The sequence below is a fragment of the Scylla paramamosain genome, unplaced genomic scaffold, assembly GCF_035594125.1.
Source record: "Scylla paramamosain isolate STU-SP2022 unplaced genomic scaffold, ASM3559412v1 Contig119, whole genome shotgun sequence".
Taxonomy (NCBI): Eukaryota; Metazoa; Arthropoda; class Malacostraca; order Decapoda; family Portunidae; genus Scylla; species Scylla paramamosain.
Genome location: NW_026973784.1, coordinates 1 through 22,500, shown reverse-complemented (window position 1 = coordinate 22,500; position 22,500 = coordinate 1). Strand labels below are relative to the sequence as shown.

General features: G+C 42.6%; 1 long non-coding RNA gene across 1 annotated transcript in view; it reads left to right on the top strand.

Moving 5' to 3' along the window:
* The window catches only part of LOC135099335 (uncharacterized), a 72,978-nt gene extending 54,542 nt beyond the window's left edge, over positions 1 to 18,436 (top strand). Inside the window, exons 6-12 of the long non-coding RNA XR_010267851.1 lie at positions 9,662 to 9,848; positions 12,271 to 12,444; positions 13,350 to 13,519; positions 13,935 to 14,034; positions 14,363 to 15,388; positions 15,756 to 15,908; positions 17,901 to 18,436. This is a non-coding gene — a long non-coding RNA (uncharacterized LOC135099335). The remainder of the gene's footprint in view (positions 1 to 9,661; positions 9,849 to 12,270; positions 12,445 to 13,349; positions 13,520 to 13,934; positions 14,035 to 14,362; positions 15,389 to 15,755; positions 15,909 to 17,900) is intronic.
* Positions 18,437 to 22,500: the final 4,064 nt, after the last annotated feature.

The following is a 22,500-nucleotide window of genomic DNA, read 5'->3' as shown; positions in this document are numbered from 1 at the left end:
GAGGAGAAAGAGGAGGAGAAGGAGGAAGAGGAGGATAAAGAGGAGGAGGAGGAGGAAAAGAAAGACAAAGAAGAGGAGGGGGAGGAAGAAAAGAAGGAGGAGGATTAGGAAGAGGAGGTGGTTGAGGAGGAGGAGGAGGAGGAGGAGGAAAAGAAAGAGAAAAAGAAGAAGAAGAAGAAGAAGAAGAAGAAGAAGAAGAAGAAGAAGAAGAAGAAAGGCTATTAGAAGATGAGGAGGAGGAAGAAGAAGAGGAGGATGAGGAAAAAGAGGAGGAGGAAAAGAAAGAGAAGAAGAAGAAGAAGAAGAAGAAGAAGAAGAAGAAGAAGAAGGTGGTAGTAGTAGTAGTAGTAGTAGTAGTAGTAGTAGCAAAAGGAGGAGGAGGAGAGAAAACTGATGAAAAATAAATCAAAAATAAAAATACAACAACAACAACAACAACAACAACAACAACAACAACAACAACAACAGCAGCAGCATCAGCAGCAACAGTACATGTAAACATTTATAGATAGGCCTACACTGGGTTAAGAAAGGCGGCAAATATTTCCCTTATACTAAATGAAACCTGGCTCGCTCTTACCGTAGACTTTTCACTGGGCAACGGCAGATGATCACAAGTGAACACAAACAACGTGCATGGACATTCCTTTCTGCTTTATTATAGTAGTAGTAGTAGTAGTAATAATAGTAGTAGTAGTAGTAGTAGTAGTAATAGTAGTAGTAGTAGTAAAAGTAGTAGTAGTAGTAGTAGTAATAGTAGTAGTAGTAACCTAACCTATAACCACCACCACCACCACCACCTCACCTTTCTTCACCAACCACAATTGCAGGACGGCGAGTTGTGGTTTTTAGAGACTGTGGTAGTGTGGTGTGGGGCGTGAGTGACTGCGGGCGTGGCGAGGGCGTGGCCGTGCTCTGCTCCGCCCCGGTGAGTGGAAGCAATGTTGGTAATTACGAATGTTGGTTAATAATTGTAGTTTTTGGAGTGTTGGTTGATAATTGTGGTAGTTTTTAAAAATGTTGGTAGTTAGGAATCTTGGTTAATAGTTTTGGTAGCCTCTCTCTCTCTCTCTCTCTCTCTCTCTCTCTCTCTCTCTCTCTCTCTCTCTCTCTCTCTCTCTCTCTCTCTCTCTCTCTGTAATTTCTTCTAATCCTCAATTATATTTCCTGTTATTATTATCATTGTTGTTGTTGTTGTTGTTGTTGTTGTCGTTGTTGTCGTTGTTGTTGTTGTTGAAGGTGGTGCAGAATCGCGGGTTGGGAAAGGAACAGGAGTTTCTCCCCTGAGTGTTCTTGACAGACCTGGCAGACACAGCCGTCCAGCTCAAAGGGACGCTGGAGCAATAGTTTCCTGTCCTGAGGGGTGCTGATTGGTCCCCGGTCTTGTCTTCCGTCTTCTGATTGGCTCGTGCGTCGCCCTCGTGGGTTATGCGTGTTGCTACGTGACTGGTGCTCGCCTCCCCCCTCCCCCATCCATGGCGACCTGTGCCGCCACACCAGCCACCCACTCTTTTATCGATGTCTTTTTAGTAGTTGTTAAGTATCTTGATCTTAATGCTTTTCTGTGCTGTTTACTCACTTTGTTAAATAGCCGCAATAGTTTCCCTGTGTTGCCAGATTTCCGCTTTGTGTTCGCCCAGCCGCGTTGCCAGATCTCTGCCTATCTCACCGTAATATTGTCAGTGTCACCCACCACAGGGAATGTCGTGCAATACACTTCTCTCCGCCATGTTGGTTCCTGCGGCGGTCACTGTGCACCTGTTCCTGTCACCGAGTGTTGTGGTGAGTGTGTGTGTGTGCGTTAGGTGTGAGTGGTGGACAGGTAATAAGAGTGCTTCACGTCTGGACCAGCCCCTCTTACTGGCGACAATTTCCTGAGCTTTTCTCCCCAGGATGTGAAGCAATAAACCCATCTAGTACGCATGTCAAGGGAAGGAGCTTTGTGTGTGTTCCTTCTCATCCTCCAGCAACTCATCACTGTATATATGCGCACCGCTTTTACAAACAATGCCATCACCACTGCAGATCTTGTTCTGTATCGTGACCACTCAACAGATGCATACAGTCCTCATGATTTGTGTGCTTTCCTGTACACTATGAATCTCACAGTCTTCCTGCACCAGTGACCACACCGTCTGCTCTTCAATTTCGTTTTCGCTTGGGTATTCTCGCTCACTCGCTTCATCTCCTGCCTCCTCCTCCTCCTCCTCCCCCTCCCCCTCCTCCTCATGTTCCCCTTGTCCTTCCTCCTCCTTCCTTTTCTCTTCCTTCTTTCTGTGTCCGTCTCCTTTTTTTCTACATAAACAAAGGAGAGAGAGAGAGAGAGAGAGAGAGAGAGAGAGAGAGAGAGAGAGAGAGAGAGAGAGAGAGAGAGAGAGAGAGAGAGAGTAAATGCTAATCTCTCTCTCTCTCTCTCTCTCTCTCTCTCTCTCTCTCTCTCTCTCTCTCTCTCTCTCTCTCTCTCTCTCTCTCTCTCTCTCTCTCTCTCTCTCTCTCTCTCTCTCTCGTCAATTTTGGTGAAGACAATGACAAGGTGGGTGAATGAGGTTGAGTCATTACATTAGGAAGAAGTTGTACAATGTTTTCTCTGTGTGCATTTTCCTTCTCTTAAATGCTTCTAAATATTACCTGCATTGCTTCCAGTCATGTGAACTGTTGCTTCCCGCACTGAAAGGCTCAATGGCTAGGATAGTGTGCTGCTGCTGGTGGTGTTCTGTCACACGTGCAGGGAGGGCGGGACTGACTGTGCCTGCCTGTGTTACCCTGAAGGTTGGGAGGGGCAAGAGTGACCTGGGTACCGAGGCAGGAAGTGATGTTTTGCTGTGTACGTTGAGTTACACCTGTAGAGAACGTGCCACGCGTGATGCAGGGTTAGGAAGGTTATTACAGACAAAGACAGCTGCCGAGTGTGACTGGACAGCTGCGCATCAGGCAACACGTGCAGATAGTTCACGAGGATTTAGCTGAAAGATTCAAATTGATAAAGCTTAAGGCGAATTGCAATATTGATGCTGAGACGAGGAAAAATGTTGCCATGGATGAAGAAACTGTAGTCTGCAATAAAGAGATTGGCGTGAGTGTATCAGGCAGCAGGGAGTGAGAAGGTGAAGCTTGCGTTGCCTTAGGGAATCCAAACTTGGTGTGCAGTTTGAAAGGAAGGAACAGCAAAGTATTAGAACAGGTGGGTGTGACACGGGATGAAGCTAATGAGGTGCTGGGATTGGGGAAAGCTGGAAAAATGGTACGTTACGTCAAGTTAGGCTAGGTTAAGTTAGGCTAGGTTAGGTTAGGTTAGGTTAGGTTAGGTTAGCCTAGGTTAGGTTAGGCTACGTTGAGTTAAGTCAGTGTAGCTGTACTATTGAAAACTTACACACACACACGCACTCACACACACACACACACACACACACACACACACACACACACATACACACACACACACACACACACACACACACACACACACACACACACACACACACACACACACACACACACACACACAGTTATCACCACTAGCCAGCAGGTCTTCCTTGCTAGAGGAGATACACAAGAACTAAAGAAATGTAAACTCGCACAAATTCACACAAACTCGCCCAATCTCACACAGACTCGCACGAACTCGCACAATCTCACACAGATTCGCACATTCTCACACAAACTCACACAAACTCGTACAATCTCACACAAACTCGCACAATCTCACACAAACTCACACAAACTCACACAATCTCGCACAAACTCGCACAAACTCGCACAGACTTGCAGAACAGAACAGAACAACAGAACGGATAGGAAGTTTGTGAAGGGTGAAAAGGGAAAATGAAAGAGAGTAAGAGATTGAATGTTTGTAAGCAGACCCAGCTTTGACCTCACTGAACGTTTCCCTTTGTGTCTCACAACACAAGGGGGCAGTCACAGCCTGCCCTCTAAAGACAACTCTCTTCCTCCACACAAAACTACAAGCACCTAATAACACACACACCCTTCACTCAAAAATTTTTAAATCATCATGGCGACTCCTACACCAGCCTCGGAGTCCCCATCTGGGGAGGGAACCATAAATGTCCCCAGGTCGGACTGCCTTTCTGTTGACGACCCTAAGTGTCTTGACACCCCCCTCAACTTTTTCTTCATTAACTTCTGCAACATTCGCGGTCTAAGATCTAATTTTCAATCTGTAGAACACCACCTCTCCTCTTCTAAACCTCATCTTCTTTTCCTCACTGAAACTCAGGTGTCTGAGGCAACTGACAGTAGCCCCTTTTCTGTTCCCTCCTACTTTCTCTATCCTCATTTTCGATCCAAAGCTGGATGCTGCGTTTATGTGCGCAATGACTTAACCTGCTCTCGTGCCCACGCTCTTGAATCTTCCGAGTTTTCCACCATCTGGCTACGACTACAGAGTCACTCTCATACTAAATTTATCTGTGCTGTATACCTCTCACCTAACTCCTCTGACTATAAAAAATTCTTTGACTACTTAACTTCCAAAGTGGAGCACATTCTGACCCTCTTCCCTTTTGCAGAGATCTCCATTCTTGGAGACTTCAATGTTCACCACCAGCTTTGGCTTTCCTCTCCCTTCACTGACCATCCTGGTGAACTAGCCTACAACTTTGCTATCCTCCATGACCTAGAGCAATTGGTGCAACACCCTACTCGTATTCCTGACAGTCTTGGAGATACGCCCAACATTCTTGACCTTTTCCTGACCTCTAATCCTTCTGCTTATGCTGTCACCCTTTCTTCTCTGTTGGGCTCCTCCGATCACAATCTCATATCTTTATCTTGTCCTATCACTCCAATCCCTCCTCAGGATCCCCCTAAGCGAAGGTGCCTCTGGCGTTTTGCCTCTGCTAGTTGGGGGGACCTGAGGAGGTATTTTGCTGATTTTCCTTGGAATGACTACTGCTTCCGTGTCAGAGACCCGTCTTTGTGTGCTGAGCGCATAACAGAGGTGATAGTGTCTGGCATGGAGGCGTACATTCCTCACTCTTTTTCTCGTCCTAAACCTTCTAAACCTTGGTTTAACACAGCTTGTTCTCGTGCTATACATGATAGAGAGGTGGCCCACAAAAGGTACTTAAGCCTTCCATCACCAGAATCTCATGCACTTTATATTTCTGCCCGGAACCATGCCAAGTCTGATCTCCAACTAGCCAAAAACTCCTTCATTAACAGAAAATGTCAAAACCTTTCAAGATCTAACTCCCTTCGTGATTTCTGGCATCTAGCCAAAAATATCTCCAATAACTTTGCTTCTTCATCTTTCCCTCCTCTATTTCAACCAGATGGCACCACTGCTATCACATCTATTTCTAAAGCTGAACTCTTTGCTCAAACCTTTGCTAAAAACTCTACCTTGGACGATTCTGGGCTTGTTCCTCCCTCTCCTCCACCCTCTGACTACTTCATGCCATCTATTAAAATTCTTCGCAATGATGTTTTCCATGCCCTCGCTGGCCTAAACCCTCGGAAGGCTTATGGACCATATGGGGTCCCTCCTATTGTTCTCCGAAACTGTGCCTCCGTGCTTGCACCTTGCCTAGTCAAACTCTTTCAGCTCTGTCTGTCAACATCTACCTTTCCTTCTTGCTGGAAGTTTGCCTACATTCAACCTGTTCCTAAAAAGGGTGACCGTTCTAATCCCTCAAACTACCGTCCTATTGCTTTAATTTCCTGCCTATCTAAAGTTTTTGAATCAATCCTCAACAGGAAGATTCTTAAACATCTATCACTTCACAACCTTCTATCTGATCGCCAGTATGGGTTCCGTCAAGGCCGCTCTACTGGTGATCTGGCTTTCCTTACTGAGTCTTGGTCATCCTCTTTTAGAGATTTTGGTGAAACTTTTGCTGTTGCCTTGGACATATCAAAAGCTTTTGATAGAGTCTGGCACAAAGCTTTGATTTCCAAACTACCCTCCTACGGTTTCTATCCTTCTCTCTGTAACTTCATCTCAAGTTTCCTTTCTTACCGTTCTATTGCTGGTGTGGTAGACGGTCACCGTTCTTCTCCTAAATCTATTAACAGTGGTGTTCCTCAGGGTTCTGTCCTGTCACCCACTCTCTACTTATTATTCATTAATGATCTTCTAAACCAAACTTCTTGTCCTATCCACTCCTACGCTGATGATACCACCCTGCACTTTTCCACGTCTTTTCATAGACGTCCAACCCTTCAGGAGGTAAACATATCACGCAGGGAAGCCACAGAACGCCTGACTTCTGATCTTTCTAAAATTTCTGATTGGGGCAGAGCAAACTTGGTATTGTTCAATGCCTCAAAAACTCAATTCCTCCATCTATCAACTCGACACAACCTTCCAGACAACTATCCCCTCTTCTTCAATGACACTCAACTGTCCCCCTCTTCTACACTGAACATCCTCGGTCTGTCCTTTACTTATAATCTGAACTGGAAACTTCACATCTCATCTTTAGCTAAAACAGCTTCTATGAAGTTAGGTGTTCTGAGACGTCTCCGCCAGTTTTTCTCACCCCCCCAGCTGCTAACTCTGTACAAGGGCCTTATCCGTCCATGTATGGAGTATGCTTCACATGTTTGGGGGGGTTCCACTCATACTGCTCTTCTAGACAGGGTGGAATCAAAAGCTTTTCGTCTCATCAACTCCTCTCCTCTAACTGACTGTCTTCAGCCTCTCTCTCACCACCGCAATGTTGCATATCTAGCTGTCTTTTACCGCTATTTTCATGCTAACTGCTCTTCAGATCTTGCTAACTGCATGCCTCCCCTCCTTCCGCGGCCTCGCTGCACAAGACTTTCTTCTTTCTCTCACCCCTCTTCTGTCCACCTCTCTAACGCAAGAGTTAACCAGTATTCTCAATCATTCATCCCTTTCTCTGGTAAACTCTGGAACTCCCTGCCTGCTTCTGTATTTCCACCTTCCTATGACTTGAATTCCTTCAAGAGGGAGGTTTCAAGACACTTATCCACCAATTTTTGACCACTGCTTTGACCCTTTTATGGGACTGGCATTTCAGTGGGCACTTTTTTTTATTAGATTTTTGTTGCCCTTGGCCAGTGTCCTTCCTACATAAAAAAAAAAAAAAGACCACATTGATTCTCTTGTTTTGTTGACTAATATTGAGACAAACTTGCAAAACTTCCATTAAGAGACAAGAGCGTTGATATGCTGACGTCACTGAGGACCTCCTGACTGACTGCACTAGAAAACGGGAAGCCGATGCTCTGTTATGGGTAGTGGTGGGGTAACTCACGATAAAAGAACGCAAGAACAAAAAAATAAATGAATAGATAAATAAGGGTTGGTGCAGGAAGCCATCAGACCTTCACGTGGCACTCCCTATATAAAGCACACCATTCTGTCTAATCTTTTAAAGCTCCCTAGTGACTCAGCACCCACAGCCACATTACGGAGTCCACCTATTCATCCACCACTCTATCTAAGAACCAGTTCCCTGCTGTCTATTTCTTAAACATATTTTTTTTTTTCAAGTTTGCACCATTACCTGCAGCCTTACCCTGATTAGAGAGCCTGGACATTTTACCTTTGTTACCCTTGAAATATTGAGGGTGTATCTTGCGTTTTCTATGGTTGCGTTAAAAAGAAAATGTGTATTATTACTATCATAATTTTTCTCAAACCCTTTACTGCTGGCGATAGTCTTACATGTTCACGTGCGTTGACTATTCTGACTATCAGGTGGCTCTCGGGCTATCAGCCTACAAGGAGCCGTGAAAGTTACCAAAAACAACTATTTCGCTGATAGTAGTAGTAGTAGTAGTAGAAGTAGTAGTAGTAGTAGTAGTAGTAGTAGTAGTAGTAGTAGTAGTAGTAGAAATCTCCTCCTCCTTTTTCTCTCCCTTTTTTCTATCTATGTGTGTGTGTGTGTGTGTGTGTGTGTGTGAGAGAGAGAGAGAGAGAGAGAGAGAGAGAGAGAGAGAGAGAGAGAGAGAGAGAGAATTATCTTATCGTTAATTAATTATCTCTCTCTCTCTCTCTCTCTCTCTCTCTCTCTCTCTCTCTCTCTCTCTCTCTCTCTCTCTCTCTCTCTCTCTCTCTCTCTCTCTCTCTCTCTCTCTCTCTCTCTGTACACGTGTATTTTTTCTTTCTTTGTTTTCTTCGTGTAGGAGGAACACTTCCCAAGAGTACCAACAGTGCAGTAACAAACAGGTCCACTGAGGTGCCAGTCTCTAGACAGTCCAAAGTGGTGGTCAGACATTGAAGGCTAAGTGTGTTGAAGCCTCCATCCTGAAAGAGTTCCAGTCACAGGAAGGTGGAAATACAGAGGCAGACAGGGAGTGAAAGAGTCCACCAGAGAAAGGGATGAAGGACTGAGAATACTGGTTAACTCTTGCAGTGGGGAGGTGGACAGAATAGTGGTGAATGACTGAGAATACTGGTTAACTCTTGCACTGGGGAGGTAGACAGAATAGTGGTGAAAGGCTGAGAATACTGGTTAACTCTTGCAGTGGGGAGGTGGACAGAATAGTGGTGAAAGACTGAGAATACTGGTTAACTCTTGCAGTGGGGAGGTGGACAGAATAGTGGTGTGTTAACTAGTAAGGGATTCACCAACAATAAAAGTGACTGAGATTTGCATAATTCTCCTTTTGTTTAATATTCACAATTATGAGATGTATGAAATTTGAAGCTTTCCTTTGATTTTCTTGTGGTATAGAAAAGACTGGTTGGCTGCACCTCCGTTAATGGCTAATTCATTGAGTTGGAAGCGTTATGTGGCTACAATGATAATCTCGTCTCTTTTTTTTTTATATAAGATTGTGAATATTTAGCATTGGTGTATAATCTATGTATTCCTTAGGGTTTTTACTTATATTTTGTACCGTGTTTTTTTTTTTTTTTTCTTTAATATTGCTTGTGTGGAGAGGTTCCTTGAGGGGTGGTGTGTGTGTGTGTGTGTGTGTGTGTGTGTGTGTGTGTGTGTGTGTGTGTGTGTGTTAGGATGATTACATGTGTGGCTGGAAGAAAGTAGTCCCCCCGAGCTATCTGTGTGTGACTCTTCTTGGTGCTGCAGGAGTGAATAGACATCAAGAAAGCCTGGCGGTGACATTACTAACAGAAATGGATAGAAAATATATAGCTACTGCTAAATGTTTTTTCATTTTCTTTTGTAGTTGTATAAGAAAACGTAATTTTTTTATGGGAAACACAAGAATATTAAGCAGTATCCAGATTTTCCGACATATTAAGGCAACTTACCCATTCGTAATTTTTGTACAACATTTTCACATATACCAGAAGAAAGAGAAGAGGAGGCAGACATTTAAATGCCGATGAACCAAAATTATAAATGTTTTCAGATGGAGCAAATGCAATCTTGCTTAACCCAACACATGAGAAAGCATTAATCGCGTCCAGTGAATTTTACTTTGATGATAATACATTATCAGATATATATGACGAAAGCACACTACTACTTATACTACTACTACTGCTACTACTACTCACAAAACAAATATGAATAAAACACCCAGCATGGCGGAGGAGGAAAAGAGCAAATATCTTCAGTGTTACAACTATTACAATACCACAGCATCCATATTATCTGTTCCGTTCTCTCTCTCTTTATCTCTCCTCCTGCTCCTAACCTAACTACTAGTGCTGCTACTACTACTACTACTATTAACCTAACCCTTTATTCTCCATCAGATTTGCATCAACCATCACCAGCAGCAGTAGCAGCAGCAGCAAGGCAGTAGTAGCAGGAGTAGTGAATGGTCACACGTATGTGGTGACTACTTGGACTATCAGGCCGCCCTTGTAGTGTGCTGGACTATTGGTCAACAATGAGCCGAGAAAGTTACTTAGTACAACAATTTCGGCGATAGTAGTGGCTGTAAGTAGTAGTAGTAGTTGTAGTAATAGTACTAGTAATAGTAGTTATGCGTGTAATGTCAATATGGTCCATTTTGTAACTGTAATTGCAAAGATTCTCGACTTTGTTTCTTAAAGGCGTGACGTAATTAGAGAAAACGTATATATTTTAAGGGACACTAGTCTGTACTTCATTATTTCTGTTAATTGCTATTATACGAGTTTTTTTTTATAGTTTTTCTTGTATATACTATTTAAATCTACTATTCTGTGATGTTTAATACTAGTACTTATTATGTTTAAGTGGGAGCAGTCAGAGAAAGAGCTATATTTATAATTTTTACTTGGAAGATCAATATGGTCCATTTTATTAAGTAAATTTGTAGGATACTCGACCTTATGTTTCTTAAATAAGTGACGTAATTAGAGAAAACGTATGTTTTTAAGGGATACTAACCTATACTTCATTATTCCTGGTTATTGTTATTATATTAGAGAGAGAGAGAGAGAGAGAGAGAGAGAGAGAGAGAGAGAGAGAGAGAGAGAGAGAGAGAGGAGAATTTAGTATGTCTTCTATATATGTGTGTTTTCATTATCATCATCTTATTCTTTTCTTCTTCTTCTTCTTCTTCTTCTTCTTCTTCTTCTTATTATTATTATTATTATTATTATTATTATTATTATTATTATTATTATTATTATTATTATCATCATTATAATTATTATTATTACTATACACACACACTCACACACACAGTAGTAGTAGTAATTATAATAGGAAGAAGAGAAACATGATGATGATGATGAGGAGGAGGAGGAGAAGAAGGAGGAAGAAAAATTGTTGTACTTTTCTGTAATATATTTCTAAATAACTATAAGTGGAAAAGCAGAACTAATAGTGCACCATGATAGTCCATTAAATTGTTCATCTCTGACTATCGCCATCATCAATTACAAGTTAGTTAATAAAGAGAAAATTGAAAAAAAATATATAGCATGTCAAATTCTAAGACACACAGATACTTTCAACATTTTTCTGAATATCTAAATAACTACCACAAAGAAAAAAAAAAAAAAAACAATAGTACACCAAGATAGCCCATTAAATTCCCCACATTTTCCTATCAACACTATTCAAAAAGTCTATTAAAAAAAAATAATGAAAATAAAAAAAAAATCACTTCAAAAACTCCCAAAAGACACCGAAGAAAGATCAAGATTCAAGATTGTCAACATAGGACAGAGATGTGTAACATGGGAGAGGATGAGCCGGTGGAACATGTGGTGCTGGAGTGTGTGAAGTATGAGAATGAGTTGAGACAGGTGCAACAATATAAGTACTTAGGGATGTGGATGAGTCCTAGTGGGTGTGCAAAGGCAAAGAATGAAAAGATAAGTATGGTAAACCAGTGGGTAGGTCGATTGGGAAGCATGGCAAGGATGAGAGCAAGTAAGTATGATGTGTTGAGAGAAGTGTGGAAGAGTGTGGCTGTGCCAAGTATAATGTATGGTATGGATGTGATTGCATGGAATGAAAGTGAAATTGATAAGTTAGAAGTGGGCCAGAATAGAGTAGCAAGGATGGCACTGAGTGCACCGAGGTGCACAGCAGTTGAAGCCTTGAGAGGTGACATGGGATGGAGCACCTTCAGAGAAAGACTCACAAAAGCCACGCTTAGGTACAGGATTAGGCTTGAGAGAATGGATGACGCAAGAATAGCAAGGAAGGTGTACCTGTGGAATGAAAGTGGAAGCAAATGGAGGAAGAGATGCATGAGAATGACAGACAGGAATGGATTGCAAGTGGTGTAGGCGATAAGAATGGCTGGGAGGAATCAAAATGAGCGTGAATGAGTGGTAACAAGAGGAGGCAGAGTGGGAGCCGAATGGGATGTGAGAAAATGGAAGAATGAGATAGACAAAGAAGTGAAATGTGTGGGACTGAATGAATGGAAGAATGAAATGGAAAGAAAGAAGACCCTGGAATGGTACAAGGAGAAAGAGGCCCCGAGGTATGAAAGGTGGTATGATGGAAGCCTGGGCGGTGATCTTCTCTTCCGAGCGAGGGCACAGTGTATGGATGTGAATGCAAGGAATTACAGGTGGTCTGAGTCCCGCAGCAAAGTGTGCCAGATGTGTGACATGGGAGAGGATGAGACGGTGGAACATGTGGTGCTGGAGTGTGTGAAGTATGCCAGAGACAGGAATGAGATGATGCAAGTGATACTGACTGAGTTAGGGCATGATAGGAATGAAAGAGTGGAGAAGACAGGAAAGGAATGGATGGTGTTGTTGCTGGGACTGTGTAGAGAGGCCAATGAAAGGATGATTGAGGCGGTGAAAGAGTTTCTGGAGAGAATGTGGCGTGCCAGATGTAGGAACAGTTACAGTAGATGATGATGTTTGTTAATTTTTTTTTTCTTTTCTTTTTTCCCTTTTACAAGAGTTGCCGATCCAAAGGCCTGGTTTAAGAGTGATCCCGAGCTATCTGTACCATCAAGATCAAGATCGAGCGTCCATATCAGATGGCGAGTCTGCTTACAAAATTGCATCGGAGGGACTGATAGAGGTAGCCACAATTATCCATCATCATCGGCGACACCATGGCTCTTGAGAAGGTAACATGGCTACCATTCTACACTCACATCATCTGGCTATCAACACACACGAGAATGGCGGCGGTGCGGAGGTGTAAATAAGGAAAATAGGCGTATATGTGAGTGCGGGTGGCGGGGATCTTATGGCGGAAAATCGAGGGATGATCGAGGGTGATGCCCCACCATTATTAATTACTCCTTTATTTAGCGATTTTCAACACACACACTTGCCCGCCAGTAAGAAGCAGGTATGGGCGGCCATCTTGAGCGCTAAGGGACGAGGGGACAAGGGGAAATAAGGGAAATATGGCTCAAAATGCCTCCTTATTTTATTGTATTTTCGATTTTTTTTTTTTGATATATGGAATTATTTGTGTGTGTGTGTGTGTGTGTGTGTGTGTGTGTGTGTGTGTGTGTGTGTGTGTGTGAGAGGGAAGGGAGGGCGGGGGTGGGGGAGTTCTTGTGTTCGTTAAGGATAAAAAAAAAAAAAAGTTTTTAACGTAAATATTTTCTTTTTCTTCATTTTCTTGTGTTTGTTGTTTGTTTTGTTTGTTTGTTTTGTTGGTTCGTTATGTGTGTGTGTTTGTGTGTGTGTGTGTGTGTGTGTGTGTGTGTGTGTGTGTGTGTGTGTGTGTGTGTCAGAATATATCGTTTTTATTTTTTTCATTTTTTCTGTTTTTCTTGTCTTAACTGAATATTTGTTTGTTTGTTTGTTTGTTTGTATATGCATGTATGTTTGTCCTCTTCTTCCTCTTCCTCCTCTTTCTTTCATCTAGACCTCCTCTTCTCTCTTCCCATCTCTTCCTCCTCCTAGCCCAACCAAGCCTAATTCTCTCTCTCTCTCTCTCTCTCTCTCTCTCTCTCTCTCTCTCTCTCTCTCTCTCTCTCTCTCTCTCTCTCTCTCTCTCTCTCTCTCTCTCTCTCAGATAGACAGACCCTGATGACAGCGTGGTGAGCGAGGAGGGGGAGTCAACCAGCAGAGTGGGGGAGCATGACCCCTACTTTGAACCAGTGGTGACCTTGCTGGAGGTCTTCGTGGTTAGTGATGATGACCAGGAGGAGGAAATGATAACACTGAGTTTCGAGGTCAGGTCAGGTTGGTAATGGTGTTTTTTATTATTATTATTATTATTATTATTATTTTTGTGAGTTTTTTATTGGTTTATTATTTTATTGAGAAATGTTGTTGGTAGTTTTGCTGTTTCTTGTTGTTAGGTGAGGTGAGGTCAGGTCAAGCACTGATGGTAATTTTGCTGTTTTATCATTGTTAGGTCAGGTCAGGTTTTCTTATTGCAGGTAAATAGTTATTATTATTATTATTATTATTATTATTATTTTCTCTCAATCTATGTTTTCTTTCTTACTTACCTCCTCCTCCTCCTCCTCCTCCTCCTCCTCCTCCTCCTCCTCCTCCTCCTCCTCCTTGTTCTTCACATAACCTCTCTTCATTTTATTAACCTAACCTAACATGCAGACAGTGCCAGCCTAACCTAACCTCCCCCCACCAGCAGGCAGTACAAGCTGTTTCATTATCACACCTCTGAGTCGCCTCCACAGTGGAAGGAACGGGGCATGGGGGCCATTAACATTCTGAGGAACAAGCAGAAGGCTGTAAGTGGTTGGGTTAGGTTTATGTGTGTGTGTGTGTGTGTGTGTGTGTGTGTGTGTGTGTGTGTGTGTGTGTGTGTGTGTGTGTGTGTGTGTGACTGGGCTGCCTCATGTGGGATTACCAGCCTGATATGGTGACAGACAGACAAGCAGACAGACAGACAGATAGATTATTATCACTATATTATTACCAGTCATTAATTCAAATAGATAGATTATTATTATTATTATTATTATTATTATTATTATTATTATTATTATTATTATTATTATTATTATTATTATTATTATTATTTTATCACCAGCCATTAATTCTCCCCTTATTTTTCAGGTGGAGTTTGTTCAGCGGCAGAATTAATGCCAGTGGCTGAGTTCAGATCCTCCAAGACACACACACACACACACAGCAGCCCCTCCACCTCCCCACAGCCCTCCACAGTCTCTGACACAGCCCCTGACACAGCATCTGACACAGCCCCTTCACAGACCACCACATATCTCACACATACATAAGAACATAAGAAATAAGGGAAGCTGCAAGAAGCGACCAGGCTTACACGTGGCAGTCCCTGTATGAAATATACCTACTTATTTCCATCTGTTATCCCCATCCATAAACTTGTCTAATCTTCTCTTAAAGCTCTCTAGTGTCCTAGCACTAACTACATGATTACTGAGTCCATTCCAATCATCTATCACTCTTTTTGAGAACCAATTTTTTTTCTTATCTCCTTCCTAAACCTAAATTTTTTAAGCTTGTACCCATTATTTCTTTTTCTACCCTGGTTGCTGATCCTAAGAATTTTGCCTACATCCCCCTTATGTCACTCAAAGACTTCTATCAGGTCCCCTCTTAACCTACGTATCTCTAAAGAATGTAAATTTAACAGCTTCAACCTCGCCTTGTAAGGAATACTCCTCATCCCCTGTATCCTTTTAGTCATTCTTCTCTGTACTGATTCTAATAGACCTATATCTTTCCTGTAATGTGGGGACCAGAACTGCACAGCGTAGTCTAGATGAGGTCTGACCAGCACCAAGTATAACTTTAATATTACTTTGGGCCTTCTACTTTTAACACTCCTAAAAATCACACACACCACAAGAGCCTCACAAACAGTCTCACAGCCTTCACAAGCAGCCCCACACTCCACCACAGACACACCAGACCCACAGCCCTTCACCTCACCCACTTCCCAGCCCCCCACAGCCCCCCAGCCACCACAAATGAAGTCAAAGGAAGGGACTGTGGCTTCACCCAGCCAGCCAGGACAGCCTACAGAGAGGGGGTAGTCCCAGTCAAGTCACAAAATATAGGCTTGGTTCTTCCTACAGTTTGAAGTCAATGATTGGACAGGTGGAAAGGTGGTGGTGGTGGTGGTGGTGGTGGTGCTGCTTCTTTCATTCTCTTTGTTTACTTAGTTTTTTTCTTTCCATTCTCTCTCTCTCTCTCTCTCTCTCTCTCTCTCTCTCTCTCTCTCTCTCTCTCTCTCTCTCTCTCTCTCTCTCTCTCTCTCTCTCTCTCTCTCTCTCTCTCTCTCTCTCTCTCTGCCCTTCACTATTGTTAGGTAATAATTGCAGTAACGGCAGTAGTCATAGTTATTATTGTATATTTTTTTAGCACTCCAGAACAGTGTAGCAGTAGTAGTAGTAGTAGTAGTAGTAGTAATTGGCAGGAATTAAGTACAGTATTAAATATATTCTGATCTTGATTTGTGTTGCAGGCCAGACAGCTTAGTGGCAGAGCTGCAGGTGGCCCTCGTCAGCTTCCTGGTGGCACAGGTGTAGGATGGCTGGGAGCAGTGGAGGTGCCTGATGGGGCAGCTGTGCCGGGCAGAGGGGCTGCTACTGCTGCTGGGGAGAGCCACACTTGTATGGTAAGCTTCTTTCAGTCCTTCTCTAACAGGTTAATGAGGTTGTTGTTGTCATCATTGTTGATGTATTTTTTATGTTTTTCTCTATAAAATTGGTCTCTCTCTCTCTCTCTCTCTCTCTCTCTCTCTCTCTCTCTCTCTCTCTCTCTCTCTCTCTCTCTCTCTCTCTCTCTCTCTCTCTCTCTCTCAAGTTAGCTTAGTGGTAGTGGTAGTAATAACAGTAGGAATAGTAGCATTAGTAGTAGTAGGAACACCATACACTTAACACTCCCAACTCTCCCTTCCAGACCCTAGTAGTAGCAGCAGCAGTAGTAGTAGTAGTAGTAGTAGTAGTATCAACACTAACCACTCATTATTTCTCTACTGGTGATCTCCTGGCTTTCCTTACTGAGTCTTGGTCATCCTCTTTTAGAGATTTTGGTGAAACTTTTGCTGTTGCCTTGGACATATCAAAAGCTTTTGATAGAGTCTGGCACAAAGCTTTGATTTCAAACTATCCTCCTACGGCTTCTATCCTTCTCTCTGTAACTTCATCTCAAGTTTTATTTCTGACCATTCTATTGATGCTGTGGTAAACGGTCACTGTTCTTCTCCTAAATCTATTAACAGTGGTGTTCCTCAGGGTTCTGTCCTGTCACCAACTCTTCCTATTATTCATCAGTGACTTTCTAAAACCAAACTTGTTGTCCTATGCACTCCTATACTGATGATACCACTCTGCACTTATCCATGTCTTTTCATAGACGTCCAACCCTTCAGGAAATAAACAGTTCACGCAGGGAAGCCACAGAACGCCTCACTTCTGATCTCTCTAAAATCTCTGACTGGGGCAGACCAAACTAGTTATTGCTCACTGCCTAAAAAAAATCAATTCTTCCATCTATCAACTCGACACAACCTTCCAGACAACTATCCCCTCTTCTTCAATGACACTCAACTGTCCTCCTCTTCTACACTGCCACACTCCCCTGCCTGTTTTCCCTTGGTACAAGCTTCTCATGTGATGGCTCACCCATAATTTTCCTCACATAATGGGTCCTGGCAAGCTTGACAGTGAAGAAAAGTGTTGCGATGGTGTTTGTTCAAGAAGGGATCAGTAATTGTGAGACAGGAAGGAAGATTGCAAATTCAGAAGCAGCTGTCATCTGGGTGGCGGATGGAGGCCGCTCACCCCCGGTCATCCTGCAGCTCACAGGCCTCTTCTGACCGGGAGAAAGATGGCGCAGCAATTAAGTGTTCACCGTGCATGTGTTTTGTCAACTTATTATTCCTGTATCTGTCTTCCTTTTTTGCCCTTAGCCTTTCTCTCAGGAGTGGCAGCTGTGCCCAGCACTGGTACTGCCCTGGCCACTTGTGTCACAGCTGTCTTTGATCTCCCCGTCTTCCTTCCAGCCCCATGGTTACTGACCTTGACTCAAACACCATCACGACACTCTCTTCCCTGTTAAACTTGCCGGGATCCATTGTAATGTAAGGGGTATTGAATGTGAGCGATGAAACGAGAAGGTAGTGGCAAGGGGGAAACGTACAGGGGAGCGCAGGAGAGACACCTCTCTCCACTGTGCCTGACAGTCTCTCAGTGATTGAAAGACTGAGCATAACATCTTCAGGGCACGTGAGTTGCCATGCATAACAATTTGGCACTTTTTCCATGTCTTCTTATTTGAGTAGACATATCATATCATAGTGAAAAGTCTAGTTTATCCTGTATGTGGAGACCTTCAAGTTACAATACAGCCCACTGCTTTAAGAGTTAAATGTGCACGTCAATGTTTTCTGTCATGCCTTCTTTGCTGTGTAATGTTGTGGTGAAATGGTTAAATTCTGGACTGAGTTGTGAGTCATGCAGCAGGAGTACACATTTAAGAGTTAAATGTGCACGTTAATGTTTTCTGTCGTGCCTTCTTTGCTGTGTAATGTTGTGGTGAAATGGTTAAATTCTGGACTGAGTTGTGAGTCATGCAGCAGGAGTACAGATGTGTGTCTTCCCCGCAGGTGGTAACACGGAGAGGAAGTGGAAGAAACCTTGGGACGCTCCCATAACTCAGGAGCAAGAATTACACCTTACTGGAACCTTGTGACTGACAGGTGGTGGTGACTGCAGGAACCAATTCAGGTGAACATTGTGTTTTGTTGCTACACTTGAGAATCCTCTATCCTAAATAAAAAATTGGCAAACTTTTTTTTATTTTCTGGCCAATCCTGTTTACCTTGAGGGCATGACCTGTACTCTGCCAGAAACTTTATTCCCTGGCCAATTATTATTATTATTTTTTTTTTTATATTACCCTGAGGGCATGACCTGTACTCTCAGAAAGATTGCCTGAAACTTTATTTCCTGGCCAATTATTATTATTTTTTTTTTATATTACCTTGAGGGCATGACCTGTACTCTCTGAAAGGTTGGCAAACAAAGATACTATTGACATGTCATTATGTTCAAGATTGTACACAAGATGGAATACTGAATGTTTATTGTTTTACTGTGAATGTTAAGTGAATAATAAATACACAACAGGATAATAAACATGGCACTTGTTTTCTTTATTACTGAAGTGCTGGAATGTACAAAACTTGTCTCAAGCCTGAATGAAGGTGGTGGTGGTGGTGGTGCTTGTTGAGTACAGAAGAGAGGGACTTCCTACATTCTTCCTTCCCAGACTGGAGTGGATTGGAGAACATTTGCAGCAGGGTCTTGGAGGAACAACACTTGCAAATTCTTGTGTCTTTGTGTCAACTTGAGTGAGGAGCAAACTCTTCCTGGTGAAACTGCCCACAACTCTTGTGCCTCTGCAGGTGTTGAATGAAGGTTGCCTGTCGGTCCTGCCATGACTTAAGGGAATTTCACGCGTTCTTCCTGCCGTCAACTGCTTGACAGTCTTCCTCCTGCTTAAAATTCTTGACACACTCTTCTTATTGCAACTTGACTCTTCCTTGATTGCAATGAAAACTCTTGTACCAGGACCTCTGTTTTGTCCTGACAATACTTAACACCTCATGTAGGGCTTGAAGGCTTGAAGGTTGTGATGCTCGGCCTCTCTTCCTGGTGAAGCTTGATTCCCCAATTGCAATGGAGTATGTCAGGCCCAGTGTGACAGCACTATTTGATAACCAGATGCCAATATTGCAGAAGCAGGTGCTGATAGAGATTCCTGCAGGCTGTTCATAGGATGGTGAAGTGGAAGCCACACACTTCACACCTGCAAGGAATACAGACCATTAGTTCCTAAACATGTGAAGCTTGTTGTATGTGCTGAGATTCCTTGTAATGACTTTTTGATAACTGATTCCCTACAAAACTCCAAACAAAAATAATAGGTCTCTCTTAGGCATAGGAGATGTGCCAAGATTCCCTAAAAAAACTAAGACTACACAAGAAATATCATAGGAAAACGGAAAAAGTTTGACAAGCATTGCACAAGCACTCTCAAACTAAATTTATCTGTGCTGTATACCTTTCACCTAACTCCTCTGACTATAAGAAATTCTTTGACTACTTAACTTCCAAAGTGGAGCACATTCTGACCCTCTTCCCTTTTGCAGAGATCTCCATTCTTGGAGAATTCAATGTTCACCACCAGCTTTGGCTTTCCTCTCTCCCTTCATTGACCATCCTGGTGAACTAGCCTTCAACTTTGCTATCCTCCACGACCTAGAGCAATTGGTGCAACACCCTGCTCGTATTCCTGACCGTCTTGGAGATACGCCCAATATTCTTGATCTTTTCCTGACCTCTAATCTTTCTGCTTATGCTGTCACCCTTTCTTCTCCATTGGGCTCCTCTGATCACAATCTCATATCTGTATCTTGTCCTATCACTCCAATCCCTCCTCAAGATCCTCCTAAGTGAAAGTGCCTCTGGCGTTTTGCCTCTGCTAGTTGAGATGACCTGAGGAGGTATTTTGCTGATTTTCCTTAGAATGACTACTGCTTCCATGTCAGAGACCCGTCTCTGAGTGCTGAGCGCATAATAGAGGTGATAGTGTCTGGCATGGAGGCGTATATTACTCACTCTTTTTCTCGACATAAACCTTCCAAACCTCGGTTTAACACAGCTTGTTCTCGTGCTATACATGATAGAGAGGTGGCCCACAAAAGGTACTTAAACCTTCCATCACCAGAATCTCATGCACTTTATATTTCTGCCCGGAACCATGCCAAGTCTGATCTCCAACTAGCCAAAAACTCCTTCATTGACAGTGTCAAAACCTTTCAAGATCTAACTCCCCTAGTGACTTCTGGCATCTAGCCTAAAATATCTCCAATAACTTTGCTTCTTCTTTCCCTCCTATATTTCAATCAGATGGCACCACTGCTATCACATCCATTTCTAAAGCTGAACTCTTCGCTCAAACCTTTGCTAAAAACTCTATCTTGGATAATTCTGGGTTTGTTCCTCCCTCTCCCCCACCCTCTGACTACTTCATGCTACCTATTAAAATTTTTCGCAATGATGTTTTCCATGCCCTCGCTGGCCTAAACCCTCAGAAGGCTTATGGACCTGATGGGGTCCCTCCTATTGTTCTCCGAAACTGTGCCTCCGTGCTTGCACCTCGCCTAGTCAAACTCTTTCAGCTCTGTCTGTCAACATCTACCTTTCCTTCTTGCTGGAAGTTTGCCTACATTCAGCCTGTTCCTAAAAAAGGGTAACCATTCTAATCCTTCAAACTACCATCCTATTGCTCTAATTTCCTGCCTATCTAAAGTTTTTGAATCTATCCTGAACAGGAAGATTCTTAAACATTTATCACTTCACAACCTTCTATCTGATTGCCAGTATGGGTTCTGTCAAGCCCGCTCTACTGGTGATCTTCTGGCTTTCCTTACTGAGTCTTGGTCATCCTCTTTGAGAGATTTTGGTGAAACTTTTGCTGTTGCCTTGGACATATCAAAAGCTTTTGATAGAGTTTGACACAAAGCTTTGATTTCCAAACTACCCTCCTACGGCTTCTATCCTTCTCTCTTTAACTTCATCTCAAGTTTCCTTTCTGACCGTTCTATTGCTGCTGTGGTAGACGGTCACTGATCTCCTAAATCTATTAACAGTGGTGTTCCTCTGGGTTCTGTCCTGTCACCCACTCTCTTTATTATTCATTAATGATCTTCTAAACCAAACTTCTTGTCCTATCCACTCCTATGCTGATGATACCACCCTGCACTTTTCCACGTCTTTTCATAGACGTCCAACCCTTCAGGAAGTAATCATTTCACGCAGGGAAGCCACAGAACGCTTGACTTCTGATCCTTCTAAAATTTCTGATTGGGGCAGAGCAAACTTGGTATTGTTCAATGCCTCAAAAACTCAATTCCATCTATCAACTCAACACAACCTTCCAGACAACTATCCCCTCTTCTTCAATGACATTCAACTATCCCCCTCTTCTACATGGAACATCCTCGGTCTGTCCTTTACTTACAATCTGAACTGGAAACTTCACATCTCATCTCTAGCTAAAACAGCTTCTATGAAGTTGGGTGTTCTGAGACGTCTCCGCCAGTTTTTTTCACCCCCCCAGCTACTAACTCTGTACAAGGGCCTTATCCGTCCATGTATGGAGTATGCTTCACATGTCTGGGGAGTTCCACTTGTACTGCTCTTTTAGACAGGGTGGAATCAAAAGTTTTTCGTCTCATCAACTCCTCTCCTCTAACTGTCTTCAGCCTCTCTCTCACCGCCGCAGTGTTGCATCTCTAGCTGTCTTCTACCGCTATTTTCATGCTAACTGTTCTTCTGATCTTACTAACTGCATGCCTCCTCTCCTCCCATGGCCTCGCTGTACAAGACTTTCATCTTTCTCTCACCCCTATTCTGTCCACCTCTCTAACGCAAGAGTTAACCAATATTCTCAATCATTCATCCCTTTCTCTGGTAAACTCTGGAACTCCCTGCTTGCTTCTGTATTTTCACCTTCCTATGACTTGAATTCCTTCAAGAGGGAGGTTTCAAGACACTTATCCACCAATTTTTAACTACTGGTTTTGGAGTCTTTTATGGGGACTGGGATTTTCAGTGGGCATTTTTTTTATTGGATTTTTGTTACCCTTGGTCAGGTGTCCTTTCCCTACATTCAAAAAAAAAAAAAAAAAAATGTGAGAACTGTGCCGAGATTTGATATGAAATGTGTCTAAATTCCATACTGTCACATTCAAGAAACGAAAATTGAAAGAAAGGGAAAGCACCGTGGTAGAGAAAATCTGAAAAGTACGGCAGTATAACGTTTGAAGCCAAGAAATGTGTTTAATAAATATGTCCCTATTATAATTTAAAAGCAAAAATTTGAAGAATTATGTAGAGTAGAAGAAAACACCAGATAGAAGAAATTTGCATGGCATCACAGAAATTTCAATGACACCACAATATATACACAAGTATAAAAGATGAACCTGATTAAAAAATTGCTATCTCTGCACTCATGAAAAACACAAATAAAAATTTAAAATTTGAAAAGAAGTCATTTTAAACTTTGGGCCCATACCTTTTATTAGTTTTATTCATAGACAGTTTATGGTTGCAGAAATACAACAATTTTAAGTGTAGTCCATCTTTTTTGAAACCCACTATATAAAGAAAAAGGTCAGATAAGGGAAAGAATTT